Below are 11,897 nucleotides of genomic sequence, written 5' to 3'. Positions count from 1 at the left end.
CCCTGGGCCTGACAGGGCTGCAATAATTCATACTGCCCTGCGATGCGGTGCTGGCAGCTGTCTTGTGGTCATGAGGGCAGCCAGCCTGTAGAGCACATGGTGGATTGCAGATCAGAGGCAGGGAAAGGACTTGGGTCGTTGGTGATGCAATCAAGTGGCTGGATTAACCAGGTCTGACAGGCCCGTGTGTCAGGACTCTGGCTACATGCATTCGGAAAAATTCCAGATTGTGTCATCTGGTTGAGTTATGTGTTTCATTACTAGCAGCAGAGAGCTTCCCAACGGATATATCTTCTCTGCGTTTGGTCACTCAGAAATCAAGAAGAGAGGACACATGAGTCATCACCCAGTCTGTAGCACCTCACCACGGGCAGATGCAGAATAGAACTTGCAGGCCTCAGATGCAGTGGGCTTCACATCAGTTTCTCATGGCTCATTATCCGGCCCCCTGCACCGCCCTCCAAAGCCATTTACCATGTGAAATGTCACCAGCTTTCTGTCTCGCCTATCTTGCTCCAGCATTGCTAGCTCGAGCGATGTGAGGTATTATCAGGGCTTCGGCAACAGCGTGTGTGGCTGAGGTTTAAATGAATTTCATCAGCATGATTAAATACTTATTACATGAGTTAAACATACGGGCTTCATTAAGCCCGTGAACTCCCAGGAACCTCCTCTTCTGTTTATACAACCCATCTGGACTCTCAGATTACTTTAAAGAAATGGGATAAATGGAGTTTTCTATGACAGCCAGGTCGTCTTTCAGCATTCTGCTCTCAGAGGAAACTCATCTTCCATTGCTAACTCTGGCTTCCATACAATTGGGTGCAGAGGTTTTTTCCATCTGCTTCTGGCCTCCGTGAAAGCCTGACATGATGCTTGAAATTGAGACTTTACGTGTAACTTGCCAGGACATGACAGACATGCTTTTCTCATTGAAGCATGGAACATTGTCTAAAGTCATTTGCAAGCTCAAACCTTGGGCCTTTTACAAGGAGGGCACACCTTGGAAGCAAAATAAAGGACAAGGTTTAATTAACTTACTGGGGCTCTGTTAGTCATTAATAGAAGCTCTTTATCAAATTAAAGGCCTGCTGGGAAGGCAGCCGAGGGCCGAGAAGCAGTGGCATGCGTTAAGTGCCAAAGTGGGTTTTAATTGGCTGTTTAAATGAGGAAAAGCTCCCTGCAGTGTGACAGACACACATAGCGGGTATGTGCAAACACATGCACACGTGCACACACACATACGGAGCCCCGGGCAGTCTGGGAAATCACGGGAATCACATTTTTTGAAAGCTGACATCCCCAGATCAGGACCACAAACCTTGCAGGAAAGAAATCCTAAAGCATGTGGCGTTCCATGCCCAGTAAATGCCACAGTTACTATTTCTGACAATAACAAATAACAGCGATGGAGCAATGGCGTGTTTGCATGCTGCCAACTTTATAGTGTACGGAGCCCAGCTGCACTGACAAGGTCCTCTAACTCCAGGCTCAAGCTCAGGTTTTTGCTTTGCCTTCTCATGTCTATCAAACTACTGACGTATAAAATGGGGACACCATACCTACTCTGCAGGGATGTTACAAGAGTCCCACAAAGCTCCTAGCAGTGCCTGGCATGTACGGAGAGCCCAGTGAAATGATAGTGGTTTTGACCCAAGTGTTCTCTTCTATTGGGGATTATTTATTTCCAGTAGTTAGGATGAGAAGCACTGCCCAATGGTGGCTTAGAGCATGAGCTTTGCTGTCAGATTTATGTGGGTTTGTGTGCTGGTTCCACCACATGGGGGACGAGGGGGCCTTCTGATCCTCAGGCTCTCTGTCTATAAAATGGAATAAATCGTATCTACTTCACTGAGTGGTAGGGAAGGCATTTGACCATGCTAAGTAAGCGCTTGGCACATGTGTGCACATGGTAGTTGTGACCTACTATGCTTATTAGGATTGTGTTTGTGTTCCTCAGTGAGAGATGGAGACCCGGTGACAGAGTGGCGGTGGGACAGGCCCCAAGAACACCTTGTCCTTTAACAGAGGCTGCTAGCAAACGTTCATTGAGTCGAACCATTGGTAGAGCTTATGGGATGGAGCCTTCACAACCGAATGTGGAAGAGACAGGGCTTCTAGGGGTTGGGGACACACCTAGGACACAAGGTGGCCAAAGGAAGAGCTTTGTAGTCGGTCTCTGGCTGGTGCTCATGGCGCCACTGGGGCCCCCTGGGGCCGAGGTCTGAGCACATGTTGACCCAGAAGAACTTCGAGGCACAGCCAGTACCGGAGGCCAGAACCTTGGTTTCCAGGCTGTGCTTCCTTTTACTGAAAATCTTGTCAGGGTGAGGGTCTCGACTGGTGGGGAGAATTATTTGAAAACGACTGTTTTTTTAAATCCCATAAGCAAGTTTATTATCCCCCCCTTTTTTAAAAAATTAAATTTATTGGTACTCTGAGCTTGCTATTTAACAGAAGCATTTAAATGAACTTATAAGATCAAGTTCTCCCATGTTGGCTTACAGGGTGACGTGTAGCAGCCACCATACTTTTTAAAGAAGTATATTTTGTTATTGATTTCAGAGGGAGAGAGAAATAGAAACATCAATGATGAGAGAGAATCACTGGTCGGCTGCCTCCTGGGGATCGAGCCCCTGTCCTGATGGGGAATCGAACTGTAGCCTCCTGGTTTATAGGTTGATGCTCAACCACTGACCCACACTGGCCGGTGCCACTATGCCTGTTAGCTTCCTATCAGCATCACAGTGCAGAATTATGGGGGAGAAGGTGGGTTAGGGAGAAGGGAAAAAAATCATAGGACTAGAGAGGGCTACAGAGCTGGTAGTGACAGTCTTTTAAGGAAGTGAGAGATGTTCAGAAACCTCAGCCTACAGCTGCTGATGGGGAACTTAACACACAGGCCTGCGGGTCCTTGGAGCCATTTTGAGTTGGGGGATGTTTTCACAAAGGCTGCAAAAGCAAATGTTCCCAGCTGAACGCCTGTGGCTACGTGCATTTAAACACACACCCTCTGTTCTCATAACACCACAGCTCTGAGCCCACCGTGGCTCTGAGCGATCCCTGACACATCAGTAAGAAGAGAACACACTCCTTCATTCCCCAGCAACCTCACTGGGCTAGGAGGGACAGCTCTCACTCAGTTCTCTGGCCCAGCAAGGCTTCCAACATGAAACAGAAGCGTCCTAGGGCTTTTACAAATGAGCCACAGCAGGCTGGCCGTCAGGGCCTGGATTCATGGGCTGCCGGGGGTGAATATCTCCTGCAATTCCCAATCAGCAGAAAGCCTGCATTCTTCTCCACCCCGCCTGTTCCACACACCCTGGCAGCTGGGCTGCCCGATGCTTCATTGAGGCCAATGCCCGTGAAGGGACGGATCAGCAGGCGCGGGCCACCAGGCGGCCATCGTAAGCCCTTGGCCTGGGTCCCTGCTCCCTGCGCTGGGACGAGACAGACAGGCCTTTGTGTGCCCGGAGCCGGCTAAGCCAGGATGTGACTGCGAGCTGGAATCTGACCTTTCATGGGCTCCAGCACCTGTCAGAAAAATGAACAGGCTCAGGGTGTTTTTTCCGCTCCGGACTTAAATGCCAGTTCTGTGACTCCCTCACGGTGGAACTGGGCCAAGGCAGTTGTGGTCAGCTCGGGCTCTCCGAGGAGCGAACCTGAGACATGAGTGATAGACGGCCCTGGGCTTCTGAGGCCCGGCCAGCTCTCGGCTCAGAATGAGCGCACGCCGAGCGGAGGACTCCGGGCTCTGTGTCTAGCTCAGAGCAGAACACAACAGCCAGACTCCTCTGGCACCCTGCAGTGTGCGTGTGTGTGTGTGCATATTCAGCACTAGAACAAAGACCCAGTCACGGTGACCCTGACACAGGTGGCCGCTGGGGGACAGTTTGGGCACCCCTTCTCCTGGCCTGCGGCAGCGGTCTAATTCTGAGCACATTGGGCAGATGGGGTTGGACTTTGCCACTTCTGATCTGTAGGACCTCAGGCAAGCAATTTAACCTTCCTGACCTTCAACTTCCTCAGCTGTGACATGGGCGGGAAAATGGTTTGTTCCAAAGGTGGTTGTGGATAAAATGAGGCAACGTTCACAAATCAACGAGCACCTGGTCTAGGCACCTTAAACACACTGAGTCAATGGCCACCTTTTTCTCCCCCGCTGCAGAGCACGCATGGGCTGGAGGAGGAGAGAGGGCATCACCACTGACATGGCCCATTGTGATGTCAGGTGTGGGAGGACAGCTCTTCTAAGTGTGGATAGAAATGTCAGTTCTGCAGATGCCGGACCCAGAGCTTGAGACGTGCAGGCGATGTCAGCGAGAAAACAGAAGTCTAGTCATCATTCTCAAGGCTACTCATGCTTTAAGAATACACACATCTATCACATCACATCCGTTTGGGGAATTGGATCATAAATGAACAAAATTGTATATTAGAAATGAAGTTTCTGTTTTTTTGTTTGACTTTCCCACATTTTGTGAAAATAGGTAGATTTTACCAAGTTTGGAGAGCACGGTAGGGTGGTCTGGCAGACCTGGAGGCGCTGCGCTGGGGGAATCTCCGAGAGATGAGCCATCATTCTTTGGAGGGAATGAAACTGGAATTTGGTGACAGGTAGCCGTGCCTGGCAGCTGGGAGGACTGGCGCCAGAACCGAGATGCTGGGCCAGCAAAGCGAATGGCTGCGTCTGAGCCCTACGCTGGAATGCGGTTGTTGATTTGCAACAAGCTGCTCCTCACATGGGCCACTCCAGGTAGTTGGCTCCCATGTGAGTGGAGCAGAGATTTATTTAACCATCTCCTGAGGAGCACAGGGGAGGCCAGTTAGTAAACACACAAATAGCCTGCCACCCCAGCCATGGCCTGTATATAATTTAAGTTAAAGATGATATTGTTATTTGTCTAGACTATACGTTGTGCAGCCTTTTGGTTCCTCGTGTTGGAAACATAGAGTCTGCGGTGTGCCAAACGTTTTCCTTCTCGTGTGTCACATTTAATCCTCACGAGAACTCCCTTACAAGGAAGTGTCTCTGATCCCCATTTCAAAGATAAGGACAGGGGCTTAGGGCGGTTGATGAATTGCCCGGCATCGTCCAGAGAGTAAATGGCAAACCAGGACACAAACTCAGGTCTGTCCATTCCAGGGCCCGCATTCTTTCCTAAAACACTATGTTGCCTCTTCCTGTGGTTTCGTAGTGTCATTCCTTTACTGCCGAGATATTCAGATGGTCATAATTTGATTTTGTTGACTTAAAGGGTTGCTTTAATCAATCAAGTCGCATGCTGACAATATGTTCCTCTATACCAGTGGTTCTCAACCTTCTGGCCCTTTAAATACAGTTCCTCATGTTGTGACCTAACCATAAAATTATTTTCGTTGCTACTTCATAACTGTAATGTTGCTACTGTTATGAATCGTAATGTAAATATCTGATATGCAGGATGGTCTTAGGCGACCCTGGTGAAAGGGTCGTTCGACTGCCAAAGGGGTCGCGACCCACAGGTTGAGAACTGCTGCTCTATACCTTTAAAAAGTATTTGGGTTAAAAAAAAATCCAAATAAAAAATGTTAAAATGCTCTAAATTAGATTTTCACTGGTAACGACACATTATCTGATCAGGTTATTATTTGATGTCTGATAAATATTCACTGCTACTGTTTGGTACTCAGTCGCACAGTTAAAAGGTGGCTTGTTTTAGTCTTAATCTGAAATACATTAAGAAGGGTCCGTCAAACCCAGGCAAGCTTTGCTCAAGGTTTTTTGCATTGGTCACAGTTTTGACTTATAGATCATCAATTAGTTGCAGATGTCGACAGTAATATGGAGTGTATGAAGGGTCAGGAGAACACTTCGTTCCCATTCGAGAGGAATTTAGAACTTAAAAAAATACTCTGTTCATTCCGAGCTGCCAACATATACACATCCATGCGTGTGTATAACTCCCTGGAAAAACAATCAGATTTTTGGAAGCCGTAGACTATAATTCTATAGACTTTAAAACTCAATTCATAAATACTTGGGTTTTAAAAACGTAATTGTGACAACAAGAAAAATAACAAGAATCATTTTTATGTGTCTCTCATCTCTATAACTGAAGCACTTAAGTTTAATAATGATAGTACTCACTCACGGAAAAATAATAACGAGAAGCACAGTTCTGTTTGTCTAGTATTCCTCGTGCTCACCTCCTGAGTTAGGGTCTGCCTTTAGCACCACTTGGAGCTAAGGAAAAGGGAAAGTCCTGGGGGTCACTGGAACCACCTGCGGGTTGGGGGCCTCACTCCCTGGTGGGCCCTGCCTGGTGTGAGGCAGCTAGCCAGTCTCTCTGGAGGATCTGTGTTTGGGAAAAAGAGTGTCAACTCTGTAGGAGCCAATAGGTTTGGAAAGGGCTGAGATGCAGGCACGAGCATTTATGGGAGGAAGGTGCTTCTGAAGCTCATTGATCTCCAGGGGTTGGCCCATAGGCTAAATCTAAAACAAGGCCTGTTTTTCTACAGCCCCAGAGCCAGGAATGGTTTTTATATTTTTAAAAAGTTGAAGGAGGAAGAGGAAGAGGAAGAAAAAGGGGAGATGGAAGAGAAGGAGAGGAAGGAAATACGTGACAGATGATACGTGGTCCTTAAAGCTTAAAATATTTACTATCTGGCCCTTTATGGAAAAGGTTTGCCAATCCCTGGTCTAGGTCAATGTTCATAGAAATATGGTGCAGCCCAGTCAGTGTTGCTTAGTTGGTTGAGCATCAACCCATGAACCAGGAGGTCATGGTTTGATTCCCAGTCAGGGCACATGCCCGGGTTGCAGGCTCGATCCCCAGTAAGGGACATGCAGGAGGCAGCCAGATGATTCTCTGTCATCATTGATGTTTCTATCTTTCTCTTTTCCTCTCTGTTCTCTGAAATCAATAAAAACATATATATTTTTTAAAAAAGAAATGTAGTTCAGCCACATATGTAATTTAATATTTTCAGGTAGCCACATCAATAAAGTAAAAGTAAACAGGTAAAATTAATTTTAATGTATTTTATTTAACCCAGAATGTCCAACATGCTATCATTTCAACATGTAATCAGTGTAAACATGTTTAATGAAACATTTAACATCCCATTTTTCACACTGGTCTTTGAAAGTCGAGACAACACATCTTAGTTGAGACCAGTCACATTTCCAGGTTCAATAGCTACATGTGGTACGTGGCTACTCCATTGGACAATGTAGCTCTAGATGTTGACAAATGGATGGGATTTCCGTGTGGGCAGTGAGAGGACATCCAGGCACAGCCTCGACCAGGGTTTCTCAACCTGGCACCATTGATATTTGGGGCTGCCTAACTCCTTGTTGTGGGAGGCTGTCCTGTACACCGTAAGATGTTCAGCAATATCTCTAGACTCTACCCACTCAATGCCAGTAGTACCGCCCCCCCCCCCCCCTCCAAGTTGGGATAACCAAAAATGTCTGCAGATGTTGCCAAATGATATTGGCAAACTGCCCTGGGTTGAGAGAACCACTGGCCTGGAGCATGTGTGTGAGAACACACCTGGAATTGCCCAGAAAATATCCTGTGACTCACTCACTTTGACGGGAGAAGGGTACGTGAAGCAGAGTCATGAGAGTTTGGGTAGAAAGAGCTGGGCAGAGCTCAGCCAAAGGCATGTGAAATGGATTCCCTCGGCAACGATAGCCATCAAAGAATCTCGAGCAGGGGAATGAAATTAGCAGAGTTACAAATTAAAAACATTTTTTCTTCCCTTTTTGTGTAACTCGATTCTTTCTCTTCTTCCTTTTACTGGCACAGATAGATATTTCCCCCCTTAAAGAAAAGCATCATTTAAACAGCAAATGCCCCCACCCTGTGTCTGGTGGGTGGTTTTTATTAAATTCCAGTAGAGGGATGGGTTTCCAAAGCAATCATCCAGCCCCTTGGTGAGCAGGCTCCCTGCCACTCAGCTGACATTCCACCCTGCAGGAGCTGGGAGAGGAAAACCAACAGCGAGCAGGCAGAGGCGCTGCAGCTCAGGCTGTTGGAATTTCCAGTGGGGCCACTTGGTGTTAAGATGGAGCCAAATGCAGCACATGGGTGCAGGCAGCCTGACAACACCTCCGCATCTTACACTTGCTGATTTGCTTTGCTTGCTCTGCCCCGGACATCCAATGGCTGTCGAGTTGTCTAAGTCCTTTTTGAATAATAATAATAGTAGTAGTAACAATAATAGGAATATGTATAGATCAGCTGTGGGCAAACTACGGCCCCGCGGGCCAGATCTGGCCCGTTTGAAGTGAATAAAACTAAAAAAAAAAAAAAAAAAGACCGTACTCTTTTATGTAATGATGTTTACTTTGAATTTATATTAGTTCACACAAACACTCCATCCATGCTTTTGTTCCGGCCCTCCGATCCAGTTTAAGAACCCATTGTGGCCCTCGAGTCAAAAAGTTTGCCCACCCCTGGTATAGATCTTTCTGGTTGACCATGGGCTTTCGCAATACATAGTCATGTTTAAGTCATGCATTATGAGACGACACTGAAGGAGATATTTCGGGATTTGTTCTTTCTGGGGCCTCTGGTGCTGTGTCCAGCTCTGTTGGATATTCTCTGTTTGCCCCTTGCATCCCCTCTACCCCCTCTCCACCCTGCTCTGTGCCCTGTATGGATTGCACAGCTGGGTTCCTTTGCCCTCACATTCTGCTGGGCTCAGCCAGAGGGAGGCCCAGCGATATCACAAGGTCGGGGAGAGTGAGGTTGAGGGATTTACTCCCCCATCCCTCGCACTGGCTTGGCAGTGGCCGCATCCTCCCCTGAAGACCACAGCTCCTGCCATGACAGGCCCCATCAGAGGCCGGGATCCGCTTCCTCTCATCCTTTCAGCCCGCAGACGGGAAGGCACAGCGCTGCTCTTAGCCCCAGGGTGCTTTGGCAGGCTTTGTAGGTTGACCCACAGCCCTGCACATGGCCCATTCATCAGCTCTGCTCAGCCACCCCTCCCAGTGTGCCGTCTGTTTCCTGCTGGGACCCTGACTGACAAGAGAACCCACATCTTCCTGGATCATCCTAACATTCCATCAGGAAAGGTCAAGCGAGGCTAGCGTTAGGAACTTGGCCTTTGAAGTCAACGTGTTGACCCCATTTAATAGCTAGAGAAGCTGGTCAGGGAGTTTCTGTGGCTTCTTCTGGGCTACCAAGTAACTGGATATAAGAAACGTTTCATTGTAAACCCCAAACCCACACACCCAATTCTCTTCAAGAGAGGAATGTATGTAATGCTTAATTCAGTGTTTTTCTTTCTGGAATTTCTAACAATAATAATGGGAAAGGAACGTGGGGGAAAGTGTCAAAGAAAATCACCTGGGTGTTCCTTTCCTCTTGTGTGGATTGTTTGAAGGAATCCAAGCCTTAGCTGGAGCAGCAGTGTCTGAGGCAGGCACGTCAGCCGGCGGCAGGCTGGCCGGTAACTGGACATCCACAGAGGGATGTGTGTGCTCTCATCTCATTCTGCTCCCAGCCGGGCTCTCACCGGGGAACAGGCCTGAAGTCACATCACCTGCACTTCCTCACAGAGCCTCACTAATTACACAAAGAACAAGCCCCCCTCTGGGTTTTGTCTCAGCCAGTTAAGCAGAGGAAATGACTAAGGCGGATTAGCTGAAAAAGTCTGGGACTTTATTAAGATGCTTCCCAGCGATCAGTGAGCACGCTGTAGGCTCTCGATGGTGTACAAGTTATTAAGAACCACTAGCAGCAGGGATAGTATTGGTCGGTACAGGACCTGAACACTACAGCAGAAGAGAAGATGGAAATTCGTAGGACATGGCAGGAAGAGGCTGGGCTGCCTGTATACTCAGCCTCCATGGGCATGTGGGGGTGGGGGTGGGGGTGGACATCATGGCTCTAGACTTGACTCACTGGGTGACTTGGGGCTGATTCCTGCCATACTTTATTCGCAGTTCCTCAGGAAGGGAGTTGCAAGGACCTTAAACACTATTAGATTGAACGCCTCTCAGCCCTGACTTTATATTAAAGTTACCAGGGCGCTTTAAAAATGGTGAGTTCTGCTCCACAATTGGGTTAGAGTAGCTGGGGATAAGGTCTTGGCATTGCTATACTATTCTGTTAATAGATACAGTATCACCCTCAAACTACTGGGGGGGGGGGGCGGGGGAGGCGGGGAAGGAAGGAGGGAGGGAGGGAGGGAGGGAGGAAGGGAGGGAGGGAGGGAGAGAGAGAGAGAGAGAGAAGGGGAGGATAAAGAAGGGGAGGTGAGCATGCACACTGGGTTTTGATGTAAAAATGACCCTATATGGGTCATGATCAAAACATTTGAGAGCAACTGTACTACTGTACTTTATGCATAGCAGGTACTTGGTAAATACCTGGTACATGTTTAAGACAGGGAGGAAAGAAACGGGGGTACAAGAGGAGAGGAAAAGAAAAGGGGGAGGGAGGGAAGACAAATGGATTAGGACAATCTTTTGTCCTTGTTTGCAGAAATCATGGGCACAGCCAGGCATGCTTTACATGAATCTGTGAGCAGTTTAGAAGAAACTGAGGAAGACAGAAGAGAGGAAAAGATAGGGAGTAACCAAAAAGTTCATGAACCAAAACCTCACAAATCAGCCCTGACATTTCATCATCTCATTTCTGACTCATTCTGATTCCTGAGCCTTGATATAGTAGGAGTTTTCAATAAATTTTAATTTCCTGTTGGTTTGAGGAGATTCAAGACTGTGATATTTGAAAATATTTTAAAGCAATCCAGTGTGTTCTTGCCAACTGGCTTTCTCCTTGGCTAGGCTCTGATCTGAAGGTGATTCCAGCATTGCTTTGTGGCCCCAGTCTGAGAAAACTAGGATAACCTGGATTTCAGTTCACTCCTCTGGGTGAAAGACCTGCCAGAAACCTCTGGCGCGTCTTAAGCAGATTGTTCCATGAACTCAGCACATTGGTCTACAGCAGAGGAAATAATACCAGAGACAGAGGGGGGGTCACTTCTTAATGAGAGAGGAATAAATTTGTTAGGAATACATAACCCTAAATGTGTATGTACCTAATAAGAGAGCTTCACAAAGCATGAAGCTAAAATTGCTGGATATTTATCCAAGGTAAATGAAATCATATGTCTTTACAAAAAAATGTTTATGGTACCTTTACTCACAATTGCCAAAGCTGGAAACCAACCAAATCTCTTTGACTAGGGAATACATAAATAACTAAATTATGGTACATCCATACAATGGAATACTACTCAGTAATGAAAAGAAATGGACAATGGATTTATACAATAGCATGCTAAGTTGAAAGAAGATAGATTCATTTGTATGACAGTGTATAACAAGTAAATCTGTAGGGATAGAAGTCAGATCATTGGTTGCAAGGGACCTGAACTTGGAAAGATGGAACTGTCTCCAAAGGAATATGAAAGAACTTTTTGGGAAGATGGATATGTTCTATGTCTTGAGTTTAGTGGTGGTTATGTGACAGAATATGAGTTTGTCAAAATTCATAGAAAAGTATACTAAAAAAGGTAAATTTTACTGTCATTTATTCATAATAAACCAAAAAGATCATATCGGGATATTATAAACAATGTTATGCCAATACAGTAAGCAATTTAGATAATAGACCAATTATTAGAAAGGCAAAAATTACCAAAACTCATTCCAGAAGAAATAGGCAATGTGAATATTTCTATACCTATTAAAGAAATTGAAATTGCACTTAAAATCCTTCCACAAAGAACACTTCAGGCATCAGTAGCTTCACTGGCAAACCTAATATTAAGGGATAACTATTACCAATTCAACTGGATATACTTTCCAACTCATTTTATGAAACCAACTTTACCCTGATAACAAAACCAAAGACATTGTAAGAAGAGAAAACAAAGACCAATTTCCTTCA

Source organism: Myotis yumanensis, unplaced genomic scaffold (assembly GCF_028538775.1).
Source record: "Myotis yumanensis isolate MYYU_CA2020_CCGP unplaced genomic scaffold, mMyoYum1.0.hap1 SCAF_1, whole genome shotgun sequence".
NCBI classification, from domain to species: domain Eukaryota; kingdom Metazoa; phylum Chordata; class Mammalia; order Chiroptera; family Vespertilionidae; genus Myotis; species Myotis yumanensis.
This window is presented reverse-complemented; position numbering follows the sequence as displayed.